This window comes from Hyla sarda, unplaced genomic scaffold (genome assembly GCF_029499605.1).
Source record: "Hyla sarda isolate aHylSar1 unplaced genomic scaffold, aHylSar1.hap1 scaffold_162, whole genome shotgun sequence".
Taxonomy (NCBI): Eukaryota; Metazoa; Chordata; class Amphibia; order Anura; family Hylidae; genus Hyla; species Hyla sarda.
The window spans coordinates 300,891-324,926 of NW_026608257.1; the positions used below are offsets into that span (position 1 = coordinate 300,891).

Sequence of the window (24,036 nt, forward strand, 5' to 3'; positions counted from 1 at the left end):
TGCAGATCCTAAGCCCAGTGTCACATGCAAGTAGGAGGAGTAAGAAGGGTTCCTGGCAAATCCGGGTTATGGATTGCATTTAAAAAGGCCCCGTGGGAGTGCAATGGGCCCCTGTCTTGCTGCTTAGCAATAATGGTATGGGTTTAGGTTCTGCTGTGTGTACTGGTGGTTGACTGCCCCCCAGCCCAGAGTGTGCATGGAAAATTGTCTGGCAGCCTCCCTGACAGCAAGCAGTGATAGTGCCCATGAAGGGCACCTTGTTGGGCCCGCCCCTTTCACGGTTATCGCTTCTCGGCCTTTTGGCTAAGATCAAGTGTAGTATCTGTTCTTATCAGTTTAATATCTGATACGTCCCCTATCTGGGGACCATATATTAAATGGATTTTTGAGAACGGGGGCCGATTTCGAAGCTTGCTTCCGTCGCCCTATGCATTGACCCGATATGGCAGTATCTTCGGGTACAGTGCACCACCCCCTTACAGGGTTAAAAAGAAAGATTCCTACTTTCATTGCTACCTGCTTGCTGGCTAGCCAGCTAGCCAGCCCTGTGGGCCTTGCTGCTGCTGCAGCCAAAAAACAAAAGGTGGTGCTGCTGCTGCTTCTGCTGCTTCTGCTTCTGCTTGTGTCTGGCCGCTGTTGGAGCGTCCAGGCACAGGACTTCTGCTGCTGCTGACTAAATGGCCTCCTTAATTGGATCATTTGAGTAGCCAGCACACCTGTGCAGGTAGGGCATGACATGATAGGCAGCTGCCTTGATAGCGGGTGGGTGCTGAATGTTCCTAATTGACAAAATAAGATTAATGCTTATGAAGAAATATAAAATCTCATCCCTTCCCCAATATCGCGCCACACCCCTACCCCTTAATTCCCTGGTTGAACTTGATGGACATATGTCTTTTTTCGACCGTACTAACTATGTAACTATGTAACATAACATGGGGGGGGGGGGGGGGTCTCCTGGCTGTTCACACAGGTGTGTCATTGCTGTACATTGACCATGCATTGCTTCTGTGGTATTGCAAAGGCAAAGACAAATGCTTCCAGCCATCCATTGCACTAATGGATTGGTCATCAGCTGGCTGTCTATGTCCCGCATCAATATAGACCAAAGTACAGAGGGTTAGGCTATGCTATTGTGCACCTACCTGATGCATCAGAAGGTGCGAGGCCCTTGCTAAATTCTGTGCACAGACTTTGAGATCTATACTTTAGACTGTATCTAAACCTGCTCCAACATGGACTGACATTCTGGCCTACTTTCAGCCGATGCGACTTGTCTGTCGCTGAACAGTCGCTTTTTATGTATTCAGCACCTATGTATAATGTTGTAAAAATGCTCTAGAAGCTAAAGTCGCAGAAATGTCACACATATTTGGCCTGCAACTTTCTGTGCGACAAATTCAGACAGGAAAAATCAGTATAAATCCTTAGAAAATTATCCCCCAGTGTCTCCATCTGCTGGCGGTATTGAATAAGCATTGCTGCACTGATGGGGTATGCATTAGACGAAAAAAAAGAAGAAAAAGAAGAATAATACGCCCAGAAAAGAGGCGAAAAGGAGAAAAACGTAAAAAAAACGTGAAAAAAAAGTAAGAGGAAGAGAAGGGAAAAAAAGGTGGAAATGGGTTTAAAAGTGATTTCGGCGGAGAAATATATATATATATATATATATATAAATATATATATATATATATATACGCGCACACACACACATATATATAAACGTATTCTCCGTTGAGATATTGCAGCCGCTGCTGTGTCCAGGCCCAGGAGCCTTAGCACTGTGCTGTGATGTCACTCAATACCACTGACATCACTAGGTGTAAACAACATCTCTCCTTTGCTGTGTATGTGACTATGGAGCTGTTTGGTGATGTCGTCTATTATGGCCTTCATAGAAGCAACAGGAGATTGTTGCATCCATCTAGAACCCTCAGAACTACAGTGCTATGATGTCACTCACTTCCACAGGCCTTGCAGAGTGTAAACAACAACAACCCAGCTTTGTTGTGTATGTAACCATAGGGATTTGTGATGTCACCTAGAACCTTCACAGCAGCGACAGCTTTATGAGGAGCATCAGCACTGCTCTGCCTGAGCAGAACCATCACCGCCATAGGTTGTCAAATAACCCGGGTTTAACCCACACAGGTAAGTCCAATGGGGTGCAGGCATGTCCTCTATGCTTACAGCTTCCCGTGGGTGTTGGTTTGATACCGTTTGGGGACAGCCAAGGAGGCATCTGCAGGCAACAAAGGTAGGTGTGTGCTTGTGTGTGTGTTTCCTATGCAGATCCTAAGCCCAGTGTCACATGCAAGTAGGAGGAGTAAGAAGGGTTCCTGGCAAATCCGGGTTATGGATTGCATTTAAAAAGGCCCCGTGGGAGTGCAATGGGCCCCTGTCTTGCTGCTTAGCAATAATGGTATGGGTTTAGGTTCTGCTGTGTGTACTGGTGGTTGACTGCCCCCCAGCCCAGAGTGTGCATGGAAAATTGTCTGGCAGCCTCCCTGACAGCAAGCAGTGATAGTGCCCATGAAGGGCACCTTGTTGGGCCCGCCCCTTTCACGGTTATCGCTTCTCGGCCTTTTGGCTAAGATCAAGTGTAGTATCTGTTCTTATCAGTTTAATATCTGATACGTCCCCTATCTGGGGACCATATATTAAATGGATTTTTGAGAACGGGGGCCGATTTCGAAGCTTGCTTCCGTCGCCCTATGCATTGACCCGATATGGCAGTATCTTCGGGTACAGTGCACCACCCCCTTACAGGGTTAAAAAGAAAGATTCCTACTTTCATTGCTACCTGCTTGCTGGCTAGCCAGCTAGCCAGCCCTGTGGGCCTTGCTGCTGCTGCAGCCAAAAAACAAAAGGTGGTGCTGCTGCTGCTTCTGCTGCTTCTGCTTCTGCTTGTGTCTGGCCGCTGTTGGAGCGTCCAGGCACAGGACTTCTGCTGCTGCTGACTAAATGGCCTCCTTAATTGGATCATTTGAGTAGCCAGCACACCTGTGCAGGTAGGGCATGACATGATAGGCAGCTGCCTTGATAGCGGGTGGGTGCTGAATGTTCCTAATTGACAAAATAAGATTAATGCTTATGAAGAAATATAAAATCTCATCCCTTCCCCAATATCGCGCCACACCCCTACCCCTTAATTCCCTGGTTGAACTTGATGGACATATGTCTTTTTTCGACCGTACTAACTATGTAACTATGTAACATAACATGGGGGGGGGGGGTCTCCTGGCTGTTCACACAGGTGTGTCATTGCTGTACATTGACCATGCATTGCTTCTGTGGTATTGCAAAGGCAAAGACAAATGCTTCCAGCCATCCATTGCACTAATGGATTGGTCATCAGCTGGCTGTCTATGTCCCGCATCAATATAGACCAAAGTACAGAGGGTTAGGCTATGCTATTGTGCACCTACCTGATGCATCAGAAGGTGCGAGGCCCTTGCTAAATTCTGTGCACAGACTTTGAGATCTATACTTTAGACTGTATCTAAACCTGCTCCAACATGGACTGACATTCTGGCCTACTTTCAGCCGATGCGACTTGTCTGTCGCTGAACAGTCGCTTTTTATGTATTCAGCACCTATGTATAATGTTGTAAAAATGCTCTAGAAGCTAAAGTCGCAGAAATGTCACACATATTTGGCCTGCAACTTTCTGTGCGACAAATTCAGACAGGAAAAATCAGTATAAATCCTTAGAAAATTATCCCCCAGTGTCTCCATCTGCTGGCGGTATTGAATAAGCATTGCTGCACTGATGGGGTATGCATTAGACGAAAAAAAAGAAGAAAAAGAAGAATAATACGCCCAGAGAAGAGGCGAAAAGGAGAAAAACGTAAAAAAACGTGAAAAAAAAGTAAGAGGAAGAGAAGGGAAAAAAAGGTGGAAATGGGTTTAAAAGTGATTTCGGCGGAGAAATATATATATATATATATATATATATATATATATATATATACGCGCACACACACACATATATATAAACGTATTCTCCGTTGAGATATTGCAGCCGCTGCTGTGTCCAGGCCCAGGAGCCTTAGCACTGTGCTGTGATGTCACTCAATACCACTGACATCACTAGGTGTAAACAACATCTCTCCTTTGCTGTGTATGTGACTATGGAGCTGTTTGGTGATGTCGTCTATTATGGCCTTCATAGAAGCAACAGGAGATTTTTGCATCCATCTAGAACCCTCAGAACTACAGTGCTATGATGTCACTCACTTCCACAGGCCTTGCAGAGTGTAAACAACAACAACCCAGCTTTGTTGTGTATGTAACCATAGGGATTTGTGATGTCACCTAGAACCTTCACAGCAGCGACAGCTTTATGAGGAGCATCAGCACTGCTCTGCCTGAGCAGAACCATCACCGCCATAGGTTGTCAAATAACCCGGGTTTAACCCACACAGGTAAGTCCAATGGGGTGCAGGCATGTCCTCTATGCTTACAGCTTCCCGTGGGTGTTGGTTTGATACCGTTTGGGGACAGCCAAGGAGGCATCTGCAGGCAACAAAGGTAGGTGTGTGCTTGTGTGTGTGTTTCCTATGCAGATGCTAAGCCCAGTGTCACATGCAAGTAGGAGGAGTAAGAAGGGTTCCTGGCAAATCCGGGTTATGGATTGCATTTAAAAAGGCCCCGTGGGAGTGCAATGGGCCCCTGTCTTGCTGCTTAGCAATAATGGTATGGGTTTAGGTTCTGCTGTGTGTACTGGTGGTTGACTGCCCCCCAGCCCAGAGTGTGCATGGAAAATTGTCTGGCAGCCTCCCTGACAGCAAGCAGTGATAGTGCCCATGAAGGGCACCTTGTTGGGCCCGCCCCTTTCACGGTTATCGCTTCTCGGCCTTTTGGCTAAGATCAAGTGTAGTATCTGTTCTTATCAGTTTTTCATGCCGGTGTACAGTGACGCTGGTGGGGATGGGTGCTGCATGGAGGATGCAGGTGTACCAGGGCTTTCCGGGGCTGGTTCTGAGGAATCAGCTCGACGGCTGCCCCGATGTGACCTGTTCCCTCCGGGTCTCGCCATGAGGCTGAGAGGGTCTAGAGCCGAGGTACTTTTGTGCCTCGGGGAGTGGTGACCCCGAGGTGCCGAAACTCACTGGGAGAATAGACTCACTGAGTTGAAGCACGGGCACCATAATCTCTTCACCTTGTGGCACTCACCTCTTGATTCCCGGCCTTCTGGCTAGGATCAGAGAAATTTTTATAGATCCGGCCGGATGTCCGGGCAGTATATCTGCACACATTCACTTATTTATTTCTTTTTTGTTTCACTGTGTCACTTTTTGCGTGTTGTGTGTTCACAGGATTTGTCAGGATGCGGTAGCCCTTCTGGGTGTCCCTCCTGGCGGTCTAGGGGAGGTGTGTGTGGCCATTAGGTTCCGCACCTCCCTGCAAACACCCCGGGTACTCCTGCTTTGGCAGGGTATCTACCGTAATCGGCTCTGCGGGCAGATACCTTGGCTAACGCCAAGGGGGATGCCGGGAGCATTTGTGGTCCCCTAGTAGCTTCGGCGAAAAGGGACATCGAACCTGGAACCTCGCAGGTACCTTTTGGTCCGGAGGCGAAGGGTAAGGTTTGTTGGGGGGCCTCTCTCCTATCGGAGAAGGGCTTGCGATAGACCGCATCCTTTGTGCACGTTTTTTTAGTGTAACACGTTTGCACTTTTTCTTGCACTTTGGGTGAATCGAAAGCACGTTCCTCGGCTTAAAAAAAAAAAAAAATCTGTTCTTATCAGTTTAATATCTGATACGTCCCCTATCTGGGGACCATATATTAAATGGATTTTTGAGAACGGGGGCCGATTTCGAAGCTTGCTTCCGTCGCCCTATGCATTGACCCGATATGGCAGTATCTTCGGGTACAGTGCACCACCCCCTTACAGGGTTAAAAAGAAAGATTCCTACTTTCATTGCTACCTGCTTGCTGGCTAGCCAGCTAGCCAGCCCTGTGGGCCTTGCTGCTGCTGCAGCCAAAAAACAAAAGGTGGTGCTGCTGCTGCTTCTGCTGCTTCTGCTTCTGCTTGTGTCTGGCCGCTGTTGGAGCGTCCAGGCACAGGACTTCTGCTGCTGCTGACTAAATGGCCTCCTTAATTGGATCATTTGAGTAGCCAGCACACCTGTGCAGGTAGGGCATGACATGATAGGCAGCTGCCTTGATAGCGGGTGGGTGCTGAATGTTCCTAATTGACAAAATAAGATTAATGCTTATGAAGAAATATAAAATCTCATCCCTTCCCCAATATCGCGCCACACCCCTACCCCTTAATTCCCTGGTTGAACTTGATGGACATATGTCTTTTTTCGACCGTACTAACTATGTAACTATGTAACATAACATGGGGGGGGGGGGTCTCCTGGCTGTTCACACAGGTGTGTCATTGCTGTACATTGACCATGCATTGCTTCTGTGGTATTGCAAAGGCAAAGACAAATGCTTCCAGCCATCCATTGCACTAATGGATTGGTCATCAGCTGGCTGTCTATGTCCCGCATCAATATAGACCAAAGTACAGAGGGTTAGGCTATGCTATTGTGCACCTACCTGATGCATCAGAAGGTGCGAGGCCCTTGCTAAATTCTGTGCACAGACTTTGAGATCTATACTTTAGACTGTATCTAAACCTGCTCCAACATGGACTGACATTCTGGCCTACTTTCAGCCGATGCGACTTGTCTGTCGCTGAACAGTCGCTTTTTATGTATTCAGCACCTATGTATAATGTTGTAAAAATGCTCTAGAAGCTAAAGTCGCAGAAATGTCACACATATTTGGCCTGCAACTTTCTGTGCGACAAATTCAGACAGGAAAAATCAGTATAAATCCTTAGAAAATTATCCCCCAGTGTCTCCATCTGCTGGCGGTATTGAATAAGCATTGCTGCACTGATGGGGTATGCATTAGACGAAAAAAAAGAAGAAAAAGAAGAATAATACGCCCAGAAAAGAGGCGAAAAGGAGAAAAACGTAAAAAAACGTGAAAAAAAAGTAAGAGGAAGAGAAGGGAAAAAAAGGTGGAAATGGGTTTAAAAGTGATTTCGGCGGAGAAATATATATATATATATATATATATATATATATATATATATACGCGCACACACACACATATATATAAACGTATTCTCCGTTGAGATATTGCAGCCGCTGCTGTGTCCAGGCCCAGGAGCCTTAGCACTGTGCTGTGATGTCACTCAATACCACTGACATCACTAGGTGTAAACAACATCTCTCCTTTGCTGTGTATGTGACTATGGAGCTGTTTGGTGATGTCGTCTATTACGGCCTTCATAGAAGCAACAGGAGATTGTTGCATCCATCTAGAACCCTCAGAACTACAGTGCTATGATGTCACTCACTTCCACAGGCCTTGCAGAGTGTAAACAACAACAACCCAGCTTTGTTGTGTATGTAACCATAGGGATTTGTGATGTCACCTAGAACCTTCACAGCAGCGACAGCTTTATGAGGAGCATCAGCACTGCTCTGCCTGAGCAGAACCATCACCGCCATAGGTTGTCAAATAACCCGGGTTTAACCCACACAGGTAAGTCCAATGGGGTGCAGGCATGTCCTCTATGCTTACAGCTTCCCGTGGGTGTTGGTTTGATACCGTTTGGGGACAGCCAAGGAGGCATCTGCAGGCAACAAAGGTAGGTGTGTGCTTGTGTGTGTGTTTCCTATGCAGATCCTAAGCCCAGTGTCACATGCAAGTAGGAGGAGTAAGAAGGGTTCCTGGCAAATCCGGGTTATGGATTGCATTTAAAAAGGCCCCGTGGGAGTGCAATGGGCCCCTGTCTTGCTGCTTAGCAATAATGGTATGGGTTTAGGTTCTGCTGTGTGTACTGGTGGTTGACTGCCCCCCAGCCCAGAGTGTGCATGGAAAATTGTCTGGCAGCCTCCCTGACAGCAAGCAGTGATAGTGCCCATGAAGGGCACCTTGTTGGGCCCGCCCCTTTCACGGTTATCGCTTCTCGGCCTTTTGGCTAAGATCAAGTGTAGTATCTGTTCTTATCAGTTTAATATCTGATACGTCCCCTATCTGGGGACCATATATTAAATGGATTTTTGAGAACGGGGGCCGATTTCGAAGCTTGCTTCCGTCGCCCTATGCATTGACCCGATATGGCAGTATCTTCGGGTACAGTGCACCACCCCCTTACAGGGTTAAAAAGAAAGATTCCTACTTTCATTGCTACCTGCTTGCTGGCTAGCCAGCTAGCCAGCCCTGTGGGCCTTGCTGCTGCTGCAGCCAAAAAACAAAAGGTGGTGCTGCTGCTGCTTCTGCTGCTTCTGCTTCTGCTTGTGTCTGGCCGCTGTTGGAGCGTCCAGGCACAGGACTTCTGCTGCTGCTGACTAAATGGCCTCCTTAATTGGATCATTTGAGTAGCCAGCACACCTGTGCAGGTAGGGCATGACATGATAGGCAGCTGCCTTGATAGCGGGTGGGTGCTGAATGTTCCTAATTGACAAAATAAGATTAATGCTTATGAAGAAATATAAAATCTCATCCCTTCCCCAATATCGCGCCACACCCCTACCCCTTAATTCCCTGGTTGAACTTGATGGACATATGTCTTTTTTCGACCGTACTAACTATGTAACTATGTAACATAACATGGGGGGGGGGGGGGTCACCTGGCTGTTCACACAGGTGTGTCATTGCTGTACATTGACCATGCATTGCTTCTGTGGTATTGCAAAGGCAAAGACAAATGCTTCCAGCCATCCATTGCACTAATGGATTGGTCATCAGCTGGCTGTCTATGTCCCGCATCAATATAGACCAAAGTACAGAGGGTTAGGCTATGCTATTGTGCACCTACCTGATGCATCAGAAGGTGCGAGGCCCTTGCTAAATTCTGTGCACAGACTTTGAGATCTATACTTTAGACTGTATCTAAACCTGCTCCAACATGGACTGACATTCTGGCCTACTTTCAGCTGATGCGACTTGTCTGTCGCTGAACAGTCGCTTTTTATGTATTCAGCACCTATGTATAATGTTGTAAAAATGCTCTAGAAGCTAAAGTCGCAGAAATGTCACACATATTTGGCCTGCAACTTTCTGTGCGACAAATTCAGACAGGAAAAATCAGTATAAATCCTTAGAAAATTATCCCCCAGTGTCTCCATCTGCTGGCGGTATTGAATAAGCATTGCTGCACTGATGGGGTATGCATTAGACGAAAAAAAAGAAGAAAAAGAAGAATAATACGCCCAGAAAAGAGGCGAAAAGGAGAAAAACGTAAAAAAACGTGAAAAAAAAGTAAGAGGAAGAGAAGGGAAAAAAAGGTGGAAATGGGTTTAAAAGTGATTTCGGCGGAGAAATATATATATATATATATATATATATATATATATATATATATATACGCGCACACACACACATATATATAAACGTATTCTCCGTTGAGATATTGCAGCCGCTGCTGTGTCCAGGCCCAGGAGCCTTAGCACTGTGCTGTGATGTCACTCAATACCACTGACATCACTAGGTGTAAACAACATCTCTCCTTTGCTGTGTATGTGACTATGGAGCTGTTTGGTGATGTCGTCTATTATGGCCTTCATAGAAGCAACAGGAGATTGTTGCATCCATCTAGAACCCTCAGAACTACAGTGCTATGATGTCACTCACTTCCACAGGCCTTGCAGAGTGTAAACAACAACAACCCAGCTTTGTTGTGTATGTAACCATAGGGATTTGTGATGTCACCTAGAACCTTCACAGCAGCGACAGCTTTATGAGGAGCATCAGCACTGCTCTGCCTGAGCAGAACCATCACCGCCATAGGTTGTCAAATAACCCGGGTTTAACCCACACAGGTAAGTCCAATGGGGTGCAGGCATGTCCTCTATGCTTACAGCTTCCCGTGGGTGTTGGTTTGATACCGTTTGGGGACAGCCAAGGAGGCATCTGCAGGCAACAAAGGTAGGTGTGTGCTTGTGTGTGTGTTTCCTATGCAGATCCTAAGCCCAGTGTCACATGCAAGTAGGAGGAGTAAGAAGGGTTCCTGGCAAATCCGGGTTATGGATTGCATTTAAAAAAGCCCCGTGGGAGTGCAATGGGCCCCTGTCTTGCTGCTTAGCAATAATGGTATGGGTTTAGGTTCTGCTGTGTGTACTGGTGGTTGACTGCCCCCCAGCCCAGAGTGTGCATGGAAAATTGTCTGGCAGCCTCCCTGACAGCAAGCAGTGATAGTGCCCATGAAGGGCACCTTGTTGGGCCCGCCCCTTTCACGGTTATCGCTTCTCGGCCTTTTGGCTAAGATCAAGTGTAGTATCTGTTCTTATCAGTTTAATATCTGATACGTCCCCTATCTGGGGACCATATATTAAATGGATTTTTGAGAACGGGGGCCGATTTCGAAGCTTGCTTCCGTCGCCCTATGCATTGACCCGATATGGCAGTATCTTCGGGTACAGTGCACCACCCCCTTACAGGGTTAAAAAGAAAGATTCCTACTTTCATTGCTACCTGCTTGCTGGCTAGCCAGCTAGCCAGCCCTGTGGGCCTTGCTGCTGCTGCAGCCAAAAAAAATAAGGTGGTGCTGCTGCTGCTTCTGCTGCTTCTGCTTCTGCTTGTGTCTGGCCGCTGTTGGAGCGTCCAGGCACAGGACTTCTGCTGCTGCTGACTAAATGGCCTCCTTAATTGGATCATTTGAGTAGCCAGCACACCTGTGCAGGTAGGGCATGACATGATAGGCAGCTGCCTTGATAGCGGGTGGGTGCTGAATGTTCCTAATTGACAAAATAAGATTAATGCTTATGAAGAAATATAAAATCTCATCCCTTCCCCAATATCGCGCCACACCCCTACCCCTTAATTCCCTGGTTGAACTTGATGGACATATGTCTTTTTTCGACCGTACTAACTATGTAACTATGTAACATAACATGGGGGGGGGGTCTCCTGGCTGTTCACACAGGTGTGTCATTGCTGTACATTGACCATGCATTGCTTCTGTGGCATTGCAAAGGCAAAGACAAATGCTTCCAGCCATCCATTGCACTAATGGATTGGTCATCAGCTGGCTGTCTATGTCCCGCATCAATATAGACCAAAGTACAGAGGGTTAGGCTATGCTATTGTGCACCTACCTGATGCATCAGAAGGTGCGAGGCCCTTGCTAAATTCTGTGCACAGACTTTGAGATCTATACTTTAGACTGTATCTAAACCTGCTCCAACATGGACTGACATTCTGGCCTACTTTCAGCCGATGCGACTTGTCTGTCGCTGAACAGTCGCTTTTTATGTATTCAGCACCTATGTATAATGTTGTAAAAATGCTCTAGAAGCTAAAGTCGCAGAAATGTCACACATATTTGGCCTGCAACTTTCTGTGCGACAAATTCAGACAGGAAAAATCAGTATAAATCCTTAGAAAATTATCCCCCAGTGTCTCCATCTGCTGGCGGTATTGAATAAGCATTGCTGCACTGATGGGGTATGCATTAGACGAAAAAAAAGAAGAAAAAGAAGAATAATACGCCCAGAAAAGAGGCGAAAAGGAGAAAAACGTAAAAAAACGTGAAAAAAAAGTAAGAGGAAGAGAAGGGAAAAAAAGGTGGAAATGGGTTTAAAAGTGATTTCGGCGGAGAAATATATATATATATATATATATATATATATATATATATATATATATATATATACGCGCACACACACACATATATATAAACGTATTCTCCGTTGAGATATTGCAGCCGCTGCTGTGTCCAGGCCCAGGAGCCTTAGCACTGTGCTGTGATGTCACTCAATACCACTGACATCACTAGGTGTAAACAACATCTCTCCTTTGCTGTGTATGTGACTATGGAGCTGTTTGGTGATGTCGTCTATTATGGCCTTCATAGAAGCAACAGGAGATTTTTGCATCCATCTAGAACCCTCAGAACTACAGTGCTATGATGTCACTCACTTCCACAGGCCTTGCAGAGTGTAAACAACAACAACCCAGCTTTGTTGTGTATGTAACCATAGGGATTTGTGATGTCACCTAGAACCTTCACAGCAGCGACAGCTTTATGAGGAGCATCAGCACTGCTCTGCCTGAGCAGAACCATCACCGCCATAGGTTGTCAAATAACCCGGGTTTAACCCACACAGGTAAGTCCAATGGGGTGCAGGCATGTCCTCTATGCTTACAGCTTCCCGTGGGTGTTGGTTTGATACCGTTTGGGGACAGCCAAGGAGGCATCTGCAGGCAACAAAGGTAGGTGTGTGCTTGTGTGTGTGTTTCCTATGCAGATGCTAAGCCCAGTGTCACATGCAAGTAGGAGGAGTAAGAAGGGTTCCTGGCAAATCCGGGTTATGGATTGCATTTAAAAAGGCCCCGTGGGAGTGCAATGGGCCCCTGTCTTGCTGCTTAGCAATAATGGTATGGGTTTAGGTTCTGCTGTGTGTACTGGTGGTTGACTGCCCCCCAGCCCAGAGTGTGCATGGAAAATTGTCTGGCAGCCTCCCTGACAGCAAGCAGTGATAGTGCCCATGAAGGGCACCTTGTTGGGCCCGCCCCTTTCACGGTTATCGCTTCTCGGCCTTTTGGCTAAGATCAAGTGTAGTATCTGTTCTTATCAGTTTTTCATGCCGGTGTACAGTGACGCTGGTGGGGATGGGTGCTGCATGGAGGATGCAGGTGTACCAGGGCTTTCCGGGGCTGGTTCTGAGGAATCAGCTCGACGGCTGCCCCGATGTGACCTGTTCCCTCCGGGTCTCGCCATGAGGCTGAGAGGGTCTAGAGCCGAGGTACTTTTGTGCCTCGGGGAGTGGTGACCCCGAGGTGCCGAAACTCACTGGGAGAATAGACTCACTGAGTTGAAGCACGGGCACCATAATCTCTTCACCTTGTGGCACTCACCTCTTGATTCCCGGCCTTCTGGCTAGGATCAGAGAAATTTTTATAGATCCGGCCGGATGTCCGGGCAGTATATCTGCACACATTCACTTATTTATTTCTTTTTTGTTTCACTGTGTCACTTTTTGCGTGTTGTGTGTTCACAGGATTTGTCAGGATGCGGTAGCCCTTCTGGGTGTCCCTCCTGGCGGTCTAGGGGAGGTGTGTGTGGCCATTAGGTTCCGCACCTCCCTGCAAACACCCCGGGTACTCCTGCTTTGGCAGGGTATCTACCGTAATCGGCTCTGCGGGCAGATACCTTGGCTAACGCCAAGGGGGATGCCGGGAGCATTTGTGGTCCCCTAGTAGCTTCGGCGAAAAGGGACATCGAACCTGGAACCTCGCAGGTACCTTTTGGTCCGGAGGCGAAGGGTAAGGTTTGTTGGGGGGCCTCTCTCCTATCGGAGAAGGGCTTGCGATAGACCGCATCCTTTGTGCACGTTTTTTTAGTGTAACACGTTTGCACTTTTTCTTGCACTTTGGGTGAATCGAAAGCACGTTCCTCGGCTTTAAAAAAAAAAAAAAAAATCTGTTCTTATCAGTTTAATATCTGATACGTCCCCTATCTGGGGACCATATATTAAATGGATTTTTGAGAACGGGGGCCGATTTCGAAGCTTGCTTCCGTCGCCCTATGCATTGACCCGATATGGCAGTATCTTCGGGTACAGTGCACCACCCCCTTACAGGGTTAAAAAGAAAGATTCCTACTTTCATCGCTACCTGCTTGCTGGCTAGCCAGCTAGCCAGCCCTGTGGGCCTTGCTGCTGCTGCAGCCAAAAAACAAAAGGTGGTGCTGCTGCTGCTTCTGCTGCTTCTGCTTCTGCTTGTGTCTGGCCGCTGTTGGAGCGTCCAGGCACAGGACTTCTGCTGCTGCTGACTAAATGGCCTCCTTAATTGGATCATTTGAGTAGCCAGCACACCTGTGCAGGTAGGGCATGACATGATAGGCAGCTGCCTTGATAGCGGGTGGGTGCTGAATGTTCCTAATTGACAAAATAAGATTAATGCTTATGAAGAAATATAAAATCTCATCCCTTCCCCAATATCGCGCCACACCCCTACCCCTTAATTCCCTGGTTGAACTTGATGGACATATGTCTTTTTTCGACCGTACTAACTATGTAACTATGTAACATAACATGGGGGGGGGGGGGGGGGTCTCCTGGCTGTTCACACAGGTGTGTCATTGCTGTACATTGACCATGCATTGCTTCTGTGGTATTGCAAAGGCAAAGACAAATGCTTCCAGCCATCCATTGCACTAATGGATTGGTCATCAGCTGGCTGTCTATGTCCCGCATCAATATAGACCAAAGTACAGAGGGTTAGGCTATGCTATTGTGCACCTACCTGATGCATCAGAAGGTGCGAGGCCCTTGCTAAATTCTGTGCACAGACTTTGAGATCTATACTTTAGACTGTATCTAAACCTGCTCCAACATGGACTGACATTCTGGCCTACTTTCAGCCGATGCGACTTGTCTGTCGCTGAACAGTCGCTTTTTATGTATTCAGCACCTATGTATAATGTTGTAAAAATGCTCTAGAAGCTAAAGTCGCAGAAATGTCACACATATTTGGCCTGCAACTTTCTGTGCGACAAATTCAGACAGGAAAAATCAGTATAAATCCTTAGAAAATTATCCCCCAGTGTCTCCATCTGCTGGCGGTATTGAATAAGCATTGCTGCACTGATGGGGTATGCATTAGACGAAAAAAAAGAAGAAAAAGAAGAATAATACGCCCAGAAAAGAGGCGAAAAGGAGAAAAACGTAAAAAAACGTGAAAAAAAAGTAAGAGGAAGAGAAGGGAAAAAAAGGTGGAAATGGGTTTAAAAGTGATTTCGGCGGAGAAATATATATATATATATATATATATATATATATATATATATATATATATACGCGCACACACACACATATATATAAACGTATTCTCCGTTGAGATATTGCAGCCGCTGCTGTGTCCAGGCCCAGGAGCCTTAGCACTGTGCTGTGATGTCACTCAATACCACTGGCATCACTAGGTGTAAACAACATCTCTCCTTTGCTGTGTATGTGACTATGGAGCTGTTTGGTGATGTCGTCTATTATGGCCTTCATAGAAGCAACAGGAGATTGTTGCATCCATCTAGAACCCTCAGAACTACAGTGCTATGATGTCACTCACTTCCACAGGCCTTGCAGAGTGTAAACAACAACAACCCAGCTTTGTTGTGTATGTAACCATAGGGATTTGTGATGTCACCTAGAACCTTCACAGCAGCGACAGCTTTATGAGGAGCATCAGCACTGCTCTGCCTGAGCAGAACCATCACCGCCATAGGTTGTCAAATAACCCGGGTTTAACCCACACAGGTAAGTCCAATGGGGTGCAGGCATGTCCTCTATGCTTACAGCTTCCCGTGGGTGTTGGTTTGATACCGTTTGGGGACAGCCAAGGAGGCATCTGCAGGCAACAAAGGTAGGTGTGTGCTTGTGTGTGTGTTTCCTATGCAGATCCTAAGCCCAGTGTCACATGCAAGTAGGAGGAGTAAGAAGGGTTCCTGGCAAATCCGGGTTATGGATTGCATTTAAAAAAGCCCCGTGGGAGTGCAATGGGCCCCTGTCTTGCTGCTTAGCAATAATGGTATGGGTTTAGGTTCTGCTGTGTGTACTGGTGGTTGACTGCCCCCCAGCCCAGAGTGTGCATGGAAAATTGTCTGGCAGCCTCCCTGACAGCAAGCAGTGATAGTGCCCATGAAGGGCACCTTGTTGGGCCCGCCCCTTTCACGGTTATCGCTTCTCGGCCTTTTGGCTAAGATCAAGTGTAGTATCTGTTCTTATCAGTTTAATATCTGATACGTCCCCTATCTGGGGACCATATATTAAATGGATTTTTGAGAACGGGGGCCGATTTCGAAGCTTGCTTCCGTCGCCCTATGCATTGACCCGATATGGCAGTATCTTCGGGTACAGTGCACCACCCCCTTACAGGGTTAAAAAGAAAGATTCCTACTTTCATTGCTACCTGCTTGCTGGCTAGCCAGCTAGCCAGCCCTGTGGGCCTTGCTGCTGCTGCAGCCAAAAAACAAAAGGTGGTGCTGCTGCTGCTTCTGCTGCTTCTGCTTCTGCTTGTGTCTGGCCGCTGTTGGAGCGTCCAGGCACAGGACTTCTGCTGCTGCTGACTAAATGGCCTCCTTAATTGGATCATTTGAGTAGCCAGCACACCTGTGCAGGTAGGGCATGACATGATAGGCAGCTGCCTTGATAGCGGGTGGGTGCTGAATGTTCCTAATTGACAAAATAAGATTAATGCTTATGAAGAAATATAAAATCTCATCCCTTCCCCAATATCGCGCCACACCCCTACCCCTTAATTCCCTGGTTGAACTTGATGGACATATGTCTTTTTTCGACCGTACTAACTATGTAACTATGTAACATAACATGGGGGGGGGGGGGGTCTCCTGGCTGTTCACACAGGTGTGTCATTGCTGTACATTGACCATGCATTGCTTCTGTGGTATTGCAAAGGCAAAGACAAATGCTTCCAGCCATCCATTGCACTAATGGATTGGTCATCAGCTGGCTGTCTATGTCCCGCATCAATATAGACCAAAGTACAGAGGGTTAGGCTATGCTATTGTGCACCTACCTGATGCATCAGAAGGTGCGAGGCCCTTGCTAAATTCTGTGCACAGACTTTGAGATCTATACTTTAGACTGTATCTAAACCTGCTCCAACATGGACTGACATTCTGGCCTACTTTCAGCCGATGCGACTTGTCTGTCGCTGAACAGTCGCTTTTTATGTATTCAGCACCTATGTATAATGTTGTAAAAATGCTCTAGAAGCTAAAGTCGCAGAAATGTCACACATATTTGGCCTGCAACTTTCTGTGCGACAAATTCAGACAGGAAAAATCAGTATAAATCCTTAGAAAATTATCCCCCAGTGTCTCCATCTGCTGGCGGTATTGAATAAGCATTGCTGCACTGATGGGGTATGCATTAGACGAAAAAAAAGAAGAAAAAGAAGAATAATACGCCCAGAAAAGAGGCGAAAAGGAGAAAAACGTAAAAAAACGTGAAAAAAAAGTAAGAGGAAGAGAAGGGAAAAAAAGGTGGAAATGGGTTTAAAAGTGATTTCGGCGGAGAAATATATATATATATATATATATATATATATATATATATATATATATATACGCGCACACACACACATATATATAAACGTATTCTCCGTTGAGATATTGCAGCCGCTGCTGTGTCCAGGCCCAGAAGCCTTAGCACTGTGCTGTGATGTCACTCAATACCACTGACATCACTAGGTGTAAACAACATCTCTCCTTTGCTGTGTATGTGACTATGGAGCTGTTTGGTGATGTCGTCTATTATGGCCTTCATAGAAGCAACAGGAGATTGTTGCATCCATCTAGAACCCTCAGAACTACAGTGCTATGATGTCACTCACTTCCACAGGCCTTGCAGAGTGTAAACAACAACAACCCAGCTTTGTTGTGTATGTAACCATAGGGATTTGTGATGTCACCTAGAACCTTCACAGCAGCGACAGCTTTATGAGGAGCATCAGCACTGCTCTGCCTGAGCAGAACCATCACCGCCATAGGTTGTCAAATAACCCGGGTTTAACCCACACAGGTAAGTCCAATGGGGTGCAGGCATGTCCTCTATGCTTACAGCTTCCCGTGGGTGTTGGTTTGATACCGTTTGGGGACAGCCAAGGAGGCATCTGCAGGCAACAAAGGTAGGTGTGTGCTTGTGTGTGTGTTTCCTATGCAGATCCTAAGCCCAGTGTCACATGCAAGTAGGAGGAGTAAGAAGGGTTCCTGGCAAATCCGGGTTATGGATTGCATTTAAAAAGGCCCCGTGGGAGTGCAATGGGCCCCTGTCTTGCTGCTTAGCAATAATGGTATGGGTTTAGGTTCTGCTGTGTGTACTGGTGGTTGACTGCCCCCCAGCCCAGAGTGTGCATGGAAAATTGTCTGGCAGCCTCCCTGACAGCAAGCAGTGATAGTGCCCATGAAGGGCACCTTGTTGGGCCCGCCCCTTTCACGGTTATCGCTTCTCGGCCTTTTGGCTAAGATCAAGTGTAGTATCTGTTCTTATCAGTTTAATATCTGATACGTCCCCTATCTGGGGACCATATATTAAATGGATTTTTGAGAACGGGGGCCGATTTCGAAGCTTGCTTCCGTCGCCCTATGCATTGACCCGATATGGCAGTATCTTCGGGTACAGTGCACCACCCCCTTACAGGGTTAAAAAGAAAGATTCCTACTTTCATTGCTACCTGCTTGCTGGCTAGCCAGCTAGCCAGCCCTGTGGGCCTTGCTGCTGCTGCAGCAGCCAAAAAACAAAAGGTGGTGCTGCTGCTGCTTCTGCTGCTTCTGCTTGTGTCTGGCCGCTGTTGGAGCGTCCAGGCACAGGACTTCTGCTGCTGCTGACTAAATGGCCTCCTTAATTGGATCATTTGAGTAGCCAGCACACCTGTGCAGGTAGGGCATGACATGATAGGCAGCTGCCTTGATAGCGGGTGGGTGCTGAATGTTCCTAATTGACAAAATAAGATTAATGCTTATGAAGAAATATAAAATCTCATCCCTTCCCCAATATCGCGCCACACCCCTACCCCTTAATTCCCTGGTTGAACTTGATGGACATATGTCTTTTTTCGACCGTACTAACTATGTAACTATGTAACATAACATGGGGGGGGGGGGGTCTCCTGGCTGTTCACACAGGTGTGTCATTGCTGTACATTGACCATGCATTGCTTCTGTGGTATTGCAAAGGCAAAGACAAATGCTTCCAGCCATCCATTGCACTAATGGATTGGTCATCAGCTGGCTGTCTATGTCCCGCATCAATATAGACCAAAGTACAGAGGGTTAGGCTATGCTATTGTGCACCTACCTGATGCATCAGAAGGTGCGAGGCCCTTGCTAAATTCTGTGCACAGACTTTGAGATCTATACTTTAGACTGTATCTAAACCTGCTCCAACATGGACTGACATTCTGGCCTACTTTCAGCCGATGCGACTTGTCTGTCGCTGAACAGTCGCTTTTTATGTATTCAGCACCTATGTATAATGTTGTAAAAATGCTCTAGAAGCTAAAGTCGCAGAAATGTCACACATATTTGGCCTGCAACTTTCTGTGCGACAAATTCAGACAGGAAAAATCAGTATAAATCCTTAGAAAATTATCCCCCAGTGTCTCCATCTGCTGGCGGTATTGAATAAGCATTGCTGCACTGATGGGGTATGCATTAGACGAAAAAAAAGAAGAAAAAGAAGAATAATACGCCCAGAAAAGAGGCGAAAAGGAGAAAAACGTAAAAAAACGTGAAAAAAAAGTAAGAGGAAGAGAAGGGAAAAAAAGGTGGAAATGGGTTTAAAAGTGATTTCGGCGGAGAAATATATATATATATATATATATATATATATATACGCACACACACACATATATATAAACGTATTCTCCGTTGAGATATTGCAGCCGCTGCTGTGTCCAGGCCCAGGAGCCTTAGCACTGTGCTGTGATGTCACTCAATACCACTGACATCACTAGGTGTAAACAACATCTCTCCTTTGCTGTGTATGTGACTATGGAGCTGTTTGGTGATGTCGTCTATTATGGCCTTCATAGAAGCAACAGGAGATTGTTGCATCCATCTAGAACCCTCAGAACTACAGTGCTATGATGTCACTCACTTCCACAGGCCTTGCAGAGTGTAAACAACAACAACCCAGCTTTGTTGTGTATGTAACCATAGGGATTTGTGATGTCACCTAGAACCTTCACAGCAGCGACAGCTTTATGAGGAGCATCAGCACTGCTCTGCCTGAGCAGAACCATCACCGCCATAGGTTGTCAAATAACCCGGGTTTAACCCACACAGGTAAGTCCAATGGGGTGCAGGCATGTCCTCTATGCTTACAGCTTCCCGTGGGTGTTGGTTTGATACCGTTTGGGGACAGCCAAGGAGGCATCTGCAGGCAACAAAGGTAGGTGTGTGCTTGTGTGTGTGTTTCCTATGCAGATCCTAAGCCCAGTGTCACATGCAAGTAGGAGGAGTAAGAAGGGTTCCTGGCAAATCCGGGTTATGGATTGCATTTAAAAAGGCCCCGTGGGAGTGCAATGGGCCCCTGTCTTGCTGCTTAGCAATAATGGTATGGGTTTAGGTTCTGCTGTGTGTACTGGTGGTTGACTGCCCCCCAGCCCAGAGTGTGCATGGAAAATTGTCTGGCAGCCTCCCTGACAGCAAGCAGTGATAGTGCCCATGAAGGGCACCTTGTTGGGCCCGCCCCTTTCACGGTTATCGCTTCTCGGCCTTTTGGCTAAGATCAAGTGTAGTATCTGTTCTTATCAGTTTAATATCTGATACGTCCCCTATCTGGGGACCATATATTAAATGGATTTTTGAGAACGGGGGCCGATTTCGAAGCTTGCTTCCGTCGCCCTATGCATTGACCCGATATGGCAGTATCTTCGGGTACAGTGCACCACCCCCTTACAGGGTTAAAAAGAAAGATTCCTACTTTCATTGCTACCTGCTTGCTGGCTAGCCAGCTAGCCAGCCCTGTGGGCCTTGCTGCTGCTGCAGCCAAAAAACAAAAGGTGGTGCTGCTGCTGCTTCTGCTGCTTCTGCTTCTGCTTCTGCTTGTGTCTGGCCGCTGTTGGAGCGTCCAGGCACAGGACTTCTGCTGCTGCTGACTAAATGGCCTCCTTAATTGGATCATTTGAGTAGCCAGCACACCTGTGCAGGTAGGGCATGACATGATAGGCAGCTGCCTTGATAGCGGGTGGGTGCTGAATGTTCCTAATTGACAAAATAAGATTAATGCTTATGAAGAAATATAAAATCTCATCCCTTCCCCAATATCGCGCCACACCCCTACCCCTTAATTCCCTGGTTGAACTTGATGGACATATCTCTTTTTTCGACCGTACTAACTATGTAACTATGTAACATAACATGGGGGGGGGGGGTCTCCTGGCTGTTCACACAGGTGTGTCATTGCTGTACATTGACCATGCATTGCTTCTGTGGTATTGCAAAGGCAAAGACAAATGCTTCCAGCCATCCATTGCACTAATGGATTGGTCATCAGCTGGCTGTCTATGTCCCGCATCAATATAGACCAAAGTACAGAGGGTTAGGCTATGCTATTGTGCACCTACCTGATGCATCAGAAGGTGCGAGGCCCTTGCTAAATTCTGTGCACAGACTTTGAGATCTATACTTTAGACTGTATCTAAACCTGCTCCAACATGGACTGACATTCTGGCCTACTTTCAGCCGATGCGACTTGTCTGTCGCTGAACAGTCGCTTTTTATGTATTCAGCACCTATGTATAATGTTGTAAAAATGCTCTAGAAGCTAAAGTCGCAGAAATGTCACACATATTTGGCCTGCAACTTTCTGTGCGACAAATTCAGACAGGAAAAATCAGTATAAATCCTTAGAAAATTATCCCCCAGTGTCTCCATCTGCTGGCGGTATTGAATAAGCATTGCTGCACTGATGGGGTATGCATTAGACGAAAAAAAAGAAGAAAAAGAAGAATAATACGCCCAGAAAAGAGGCGAAAAGGAGAAAAACGTAAAAAAACGTGAAAAAAAAGTAAGAGGAAGAGAAGGGAAAAAAAGGTGGAAATGGGTTTAAAAGTGATTTCGGCGGAGAAATATATATATATATATATATATATATATATATATATATATATATATATATATATATATATACGCGCACACACACACATATATATAAACGTATTCTCCGTTGAGATATTGCAGCCGCTGCTGTGTCCAGGCCCAGGAGCCTTAGCACTGTGCTGTGATGTCACTCAATACCACTGACATCACTAGGTGTAAACAACATCTCTCCTTTGCTGTGTATGTGACTATGGAGCTGTTTGGTGATGTCGTCTATTATGGCCTTCATAGAAGCAACAGGAGATTGTTGCATCCATCTAGAACCCTCAGAACTACAGTGCTATGATGTCACTCACTTCCACAGGCCTTGCAGAGTGTAAACAACAACAACCCAGCTTTGTTGTGTATGTAACCATAGGGATTTGTGATGTCACCTAGAACCTTCACAGCAGCGACAGCTTTATGAGGAGCATCAGCACTGCTCTGCCTGAGCAGAACCATCACCGCCATAGGTTGTCAAATAACCCGGGATTAACCCACACAGGTAAGTCCAATGGGGTGCAGGCATGTCCTCTATGCTTACAGCTTCCCGTGGGTGTTGGTTTGATACCGTTTGGGGACAGCCAAGGAGGCATCTGCAGGCAACAAAGGTAGGTGTGTGCTTGTGTGTGTGTTTCCTATGCAGATCCTAAGCCCAGTGTCACATGCAAGTAGGAGGAGTAAGAAGGGTTCCTGGCAAATCCGGGTTATGGATTGCATTTAAAAAGGCCCCGTGGGAGTGCAATGGGCCCCTGTCTTGCTGCTTAGCAATAATGGTATGGGTTTAGGTTCTGCTGTGTGTACTGGTGGTTGACTGCCCCCCAGCCCAGAGTGTGCATGGAAAATTGTCTGGCAGCCTCCCTGACAGCAAGCAGTGATAGTGCCCATGAAGGGCACCTTGTTGGGCCCGCCCCTTTCACGGTTATCGCTTCTCGGCCTTTTGGCTAAGATCAAGTGTAGTATCTGTTCTTATCAGTTTAATATCTGATACGTCCCCTATCTGGGGACCATATATTAAATGGATTTTTGAGAACGGGGGCCGATTTCGAAGCTTGCTTCCGTCGCCCTATGCATTGACCCGATATGGCAGTATCTTCGGGTACAGTGCACCACCCCCTTACAGGGTTAAAAAGAAAGATTCCTACTTTCATTGCTACCTGCTTGCTGGCTAGCCAGCTAGCCAGCCCTGTGGGCCTTGCTGCTGCTGCAGCCAAAAAACAAAAGGTGGTGCTGCTGCTGCTTCTGCTGCTTCTGCTTCTGCTTGTGTCTGGCCGCTGTTGGAGCGTCCAGGCACAGGACTTCTGCTGCTGCTGACTAAATGGCCTCCTTAATTGGATCATTTGAGTAGCCAGCACACCTGTGCAGGTAGGGCATGACATGATAGGCAGCTGCCTTGATAGCGGGTGGGTGCTGAATGTTCCTAATTGACAAAATAAGATTAATGCTTATGAAGAAATATAAAATCTCATCCCTTCCCCAATATCGCGCCACACCCCTACCCCTTAATTCCCTGGTTGAACTTGATGGACATATGTCTTTTTTCGACCGTACTAACTATGTAACTATGTAACATAACATGGGGGGGGGGGGGTCTCCTGGCTGTTCACACAGGTGTGTCATTGCTGTACATTGACCATGCATTGCTTCTGTGGTATTGCAAAGGCAAAGACAAATGCTTCCAGCCATCCATTGCACTAATGGATTGGTCATCAGCTGGCTGTCTATGTCCCGCATCAATATAGACCAAAGTACAGAGGGTTAGGCTATGCTATTGTGCACCTACCTGATGCATCAGAAGGTGCGAGGCCCTTGCTAAATTCTGTGCACAGACTTTGAGATCTATACTTTAGACTGTATCTAAACCTGCTCCAACATGGACTGACATTCTGGCCTACTTTCAGCCGATGCGACTTGTCTGTCGCTGAACAGTCGCTTTTTATGTATTCAGCACCTATGTATAATGTTGTAAAAATGCTCTAGAAGCTAAAGTCGCAGAAATGTCACACATATTTGGCCTGCAACTTTCTGTGCGACAAATTCAGACAGGAAAAATCAGTATAAATCCTTAGAAAATTATCCCCCAGTGTCTCCATCTGCTGGCGGTATTGAATAAGCATTGCTGCACTGATGGGGTATGCATTAGACGAAAAAAAAGAAGAAAAAGAAGAATAATACGCCCAGAAAAGAGGCGAAAAGGAGAAAAACGTAAAAAAACGTGAAAAAAAAGTAAGAGGAAGAGAAGGGAAAAAAAGGTGGAAATGGGTTTAAAAGTGATTTCGGCGGAGAAATATATATATATATATATATATATACGCGCACACACACACATATATATAAACGTATTCTCCGTTGAGATATTGCAGCCGCTGCTGTGTCCAGGCCCAGGAGCCTTAGCACTGTGCTGTGATGTCACTCA

The 24,036-nt window shown here is 46.5% G+C and overlaps 8 non-coding genes and 4 pseudogenes across 8 annotated transcripts; all 12 read left to right on the forward strand.

The window, feature by feature from the left end:
• The first annotated feature begins 283 nt into the window (after positions 1-283).
• Positions 284-474, forward strand: LOC130311062 (U2 spliceosomal RNA). Its single transcript, XR_008859502.1, has one exon. It is a non-coding gene; the product is annotated as a U2 spliceosomal RNA (small nuclear RNA).
• A 2,096-nt stretch (positions 475-2,570) lies between these two features.
• On the forward strand, positions 2,571-2,761 carry LOC130311063 (U2 spliceosomal RNA). The gene has a single exon (XR_008859503.1). It is a non-coding gene; the product is annotated as a U2 spliceosomal RNA (small nuclear RNA).
• Positions 2,762-4,846: 2,085 nt separating this feature from the next.
• On the forward strand, positions 4,847-5,023 carry LOC130311198 (U2 spliceosomal RNA; annotated as a pseudogene).
• A 662-nt stretch (positions 5,024-5,685) lies between these two features.
• Positions 5,686-5,892, forward strand: LOC130311171 (U2 spliceosomal RNA; annotated as a pseudogene).
• A 2,085-nt stretch (positions 5,893-7,977) lies between these two features.
• On the forward strand, positions 7,978-8,168 carry LOC130311064 (U2 spliceosomal RNA). Its single transcript, XR_008859504.1, has one exon. It is a non-coding gene; the product is annotated as a U2 spliceosomal RNA (small nuclear RNA).
• Positions 8,169-10,259: 2,091 nt separating this feature from the next.
• On the forward strand, positions 10,260-10,450 carry LOC130311065 (U2 spliceosomal RNA). Its single transcript, XR_008859505.1, has one exon. It is a non-coding gene; the product is annotated as a U2 spliceosomal RNA (small nuclear RNA).
• Positions 10,451-12,545: 2,095 nt separating this feature from the next.
• LOC130311199 (U2 spliceosomal RNA) lies at positions 12,546-12,722 on the forward strand (annotated as a pseudogene).
• A 693-nt stretch (positions 12,723-13,415) lies between these two features.
• Positions 13,416-13,594, forward strand: LOC130311176 (U2 spliceosomal RNA; annotated as a pseudogene).
• A 2,098-nt stretch (positions 13,595-15,692) lies between these two features.
• Positions 15,693-15,883, forward strand: LOC130311066 (U2 spliceosomal RNA). Its single transcript, XR_008859506.1, has one exon. It is a non-coding gene; the product is annotated as a U2 spliceosomal RNA (small nuclear RNA).
• A 2,095-nt stretch (positions 15,884-17,978) lies between these two features.
• On the forward strand, positions 17,979-18,169 carry LOC130311067 (U2 spliceosomal RNA). Its single transcript, XR_008859507.1, has one exon. It is a non-coding gene; the product is annotated as a U2 spliceosomal RNA (small nuclear RNA).
• A 2,073-nt stretch (positions 18,170-20,242) lies between these two features.
• LOC130311069 (U2 spliceosomal RNA) lies at positions 20,243-20,433 on the forward strand. The gene has a single exon (XR_008859509.1). It is a non-coding gene; the product is annotated as a U2 spliceosomal RNA (small nuclear RNA).
• Positions 20,434-22,544: 2,111 nt separating this feature from the next.
• LOC130311070 (U2 spliceosomal RNA) lies at positions 22,545-22,735 on the forward strand. Its single transcript, XR_008859510.1, has one exon. It is a non-coding gene; the product is annotated as a U2 spliceosomal RNA (small nuclear RNA).
• Positions 22,736-24,036: the final 1,301 nt, after the last annotated feature.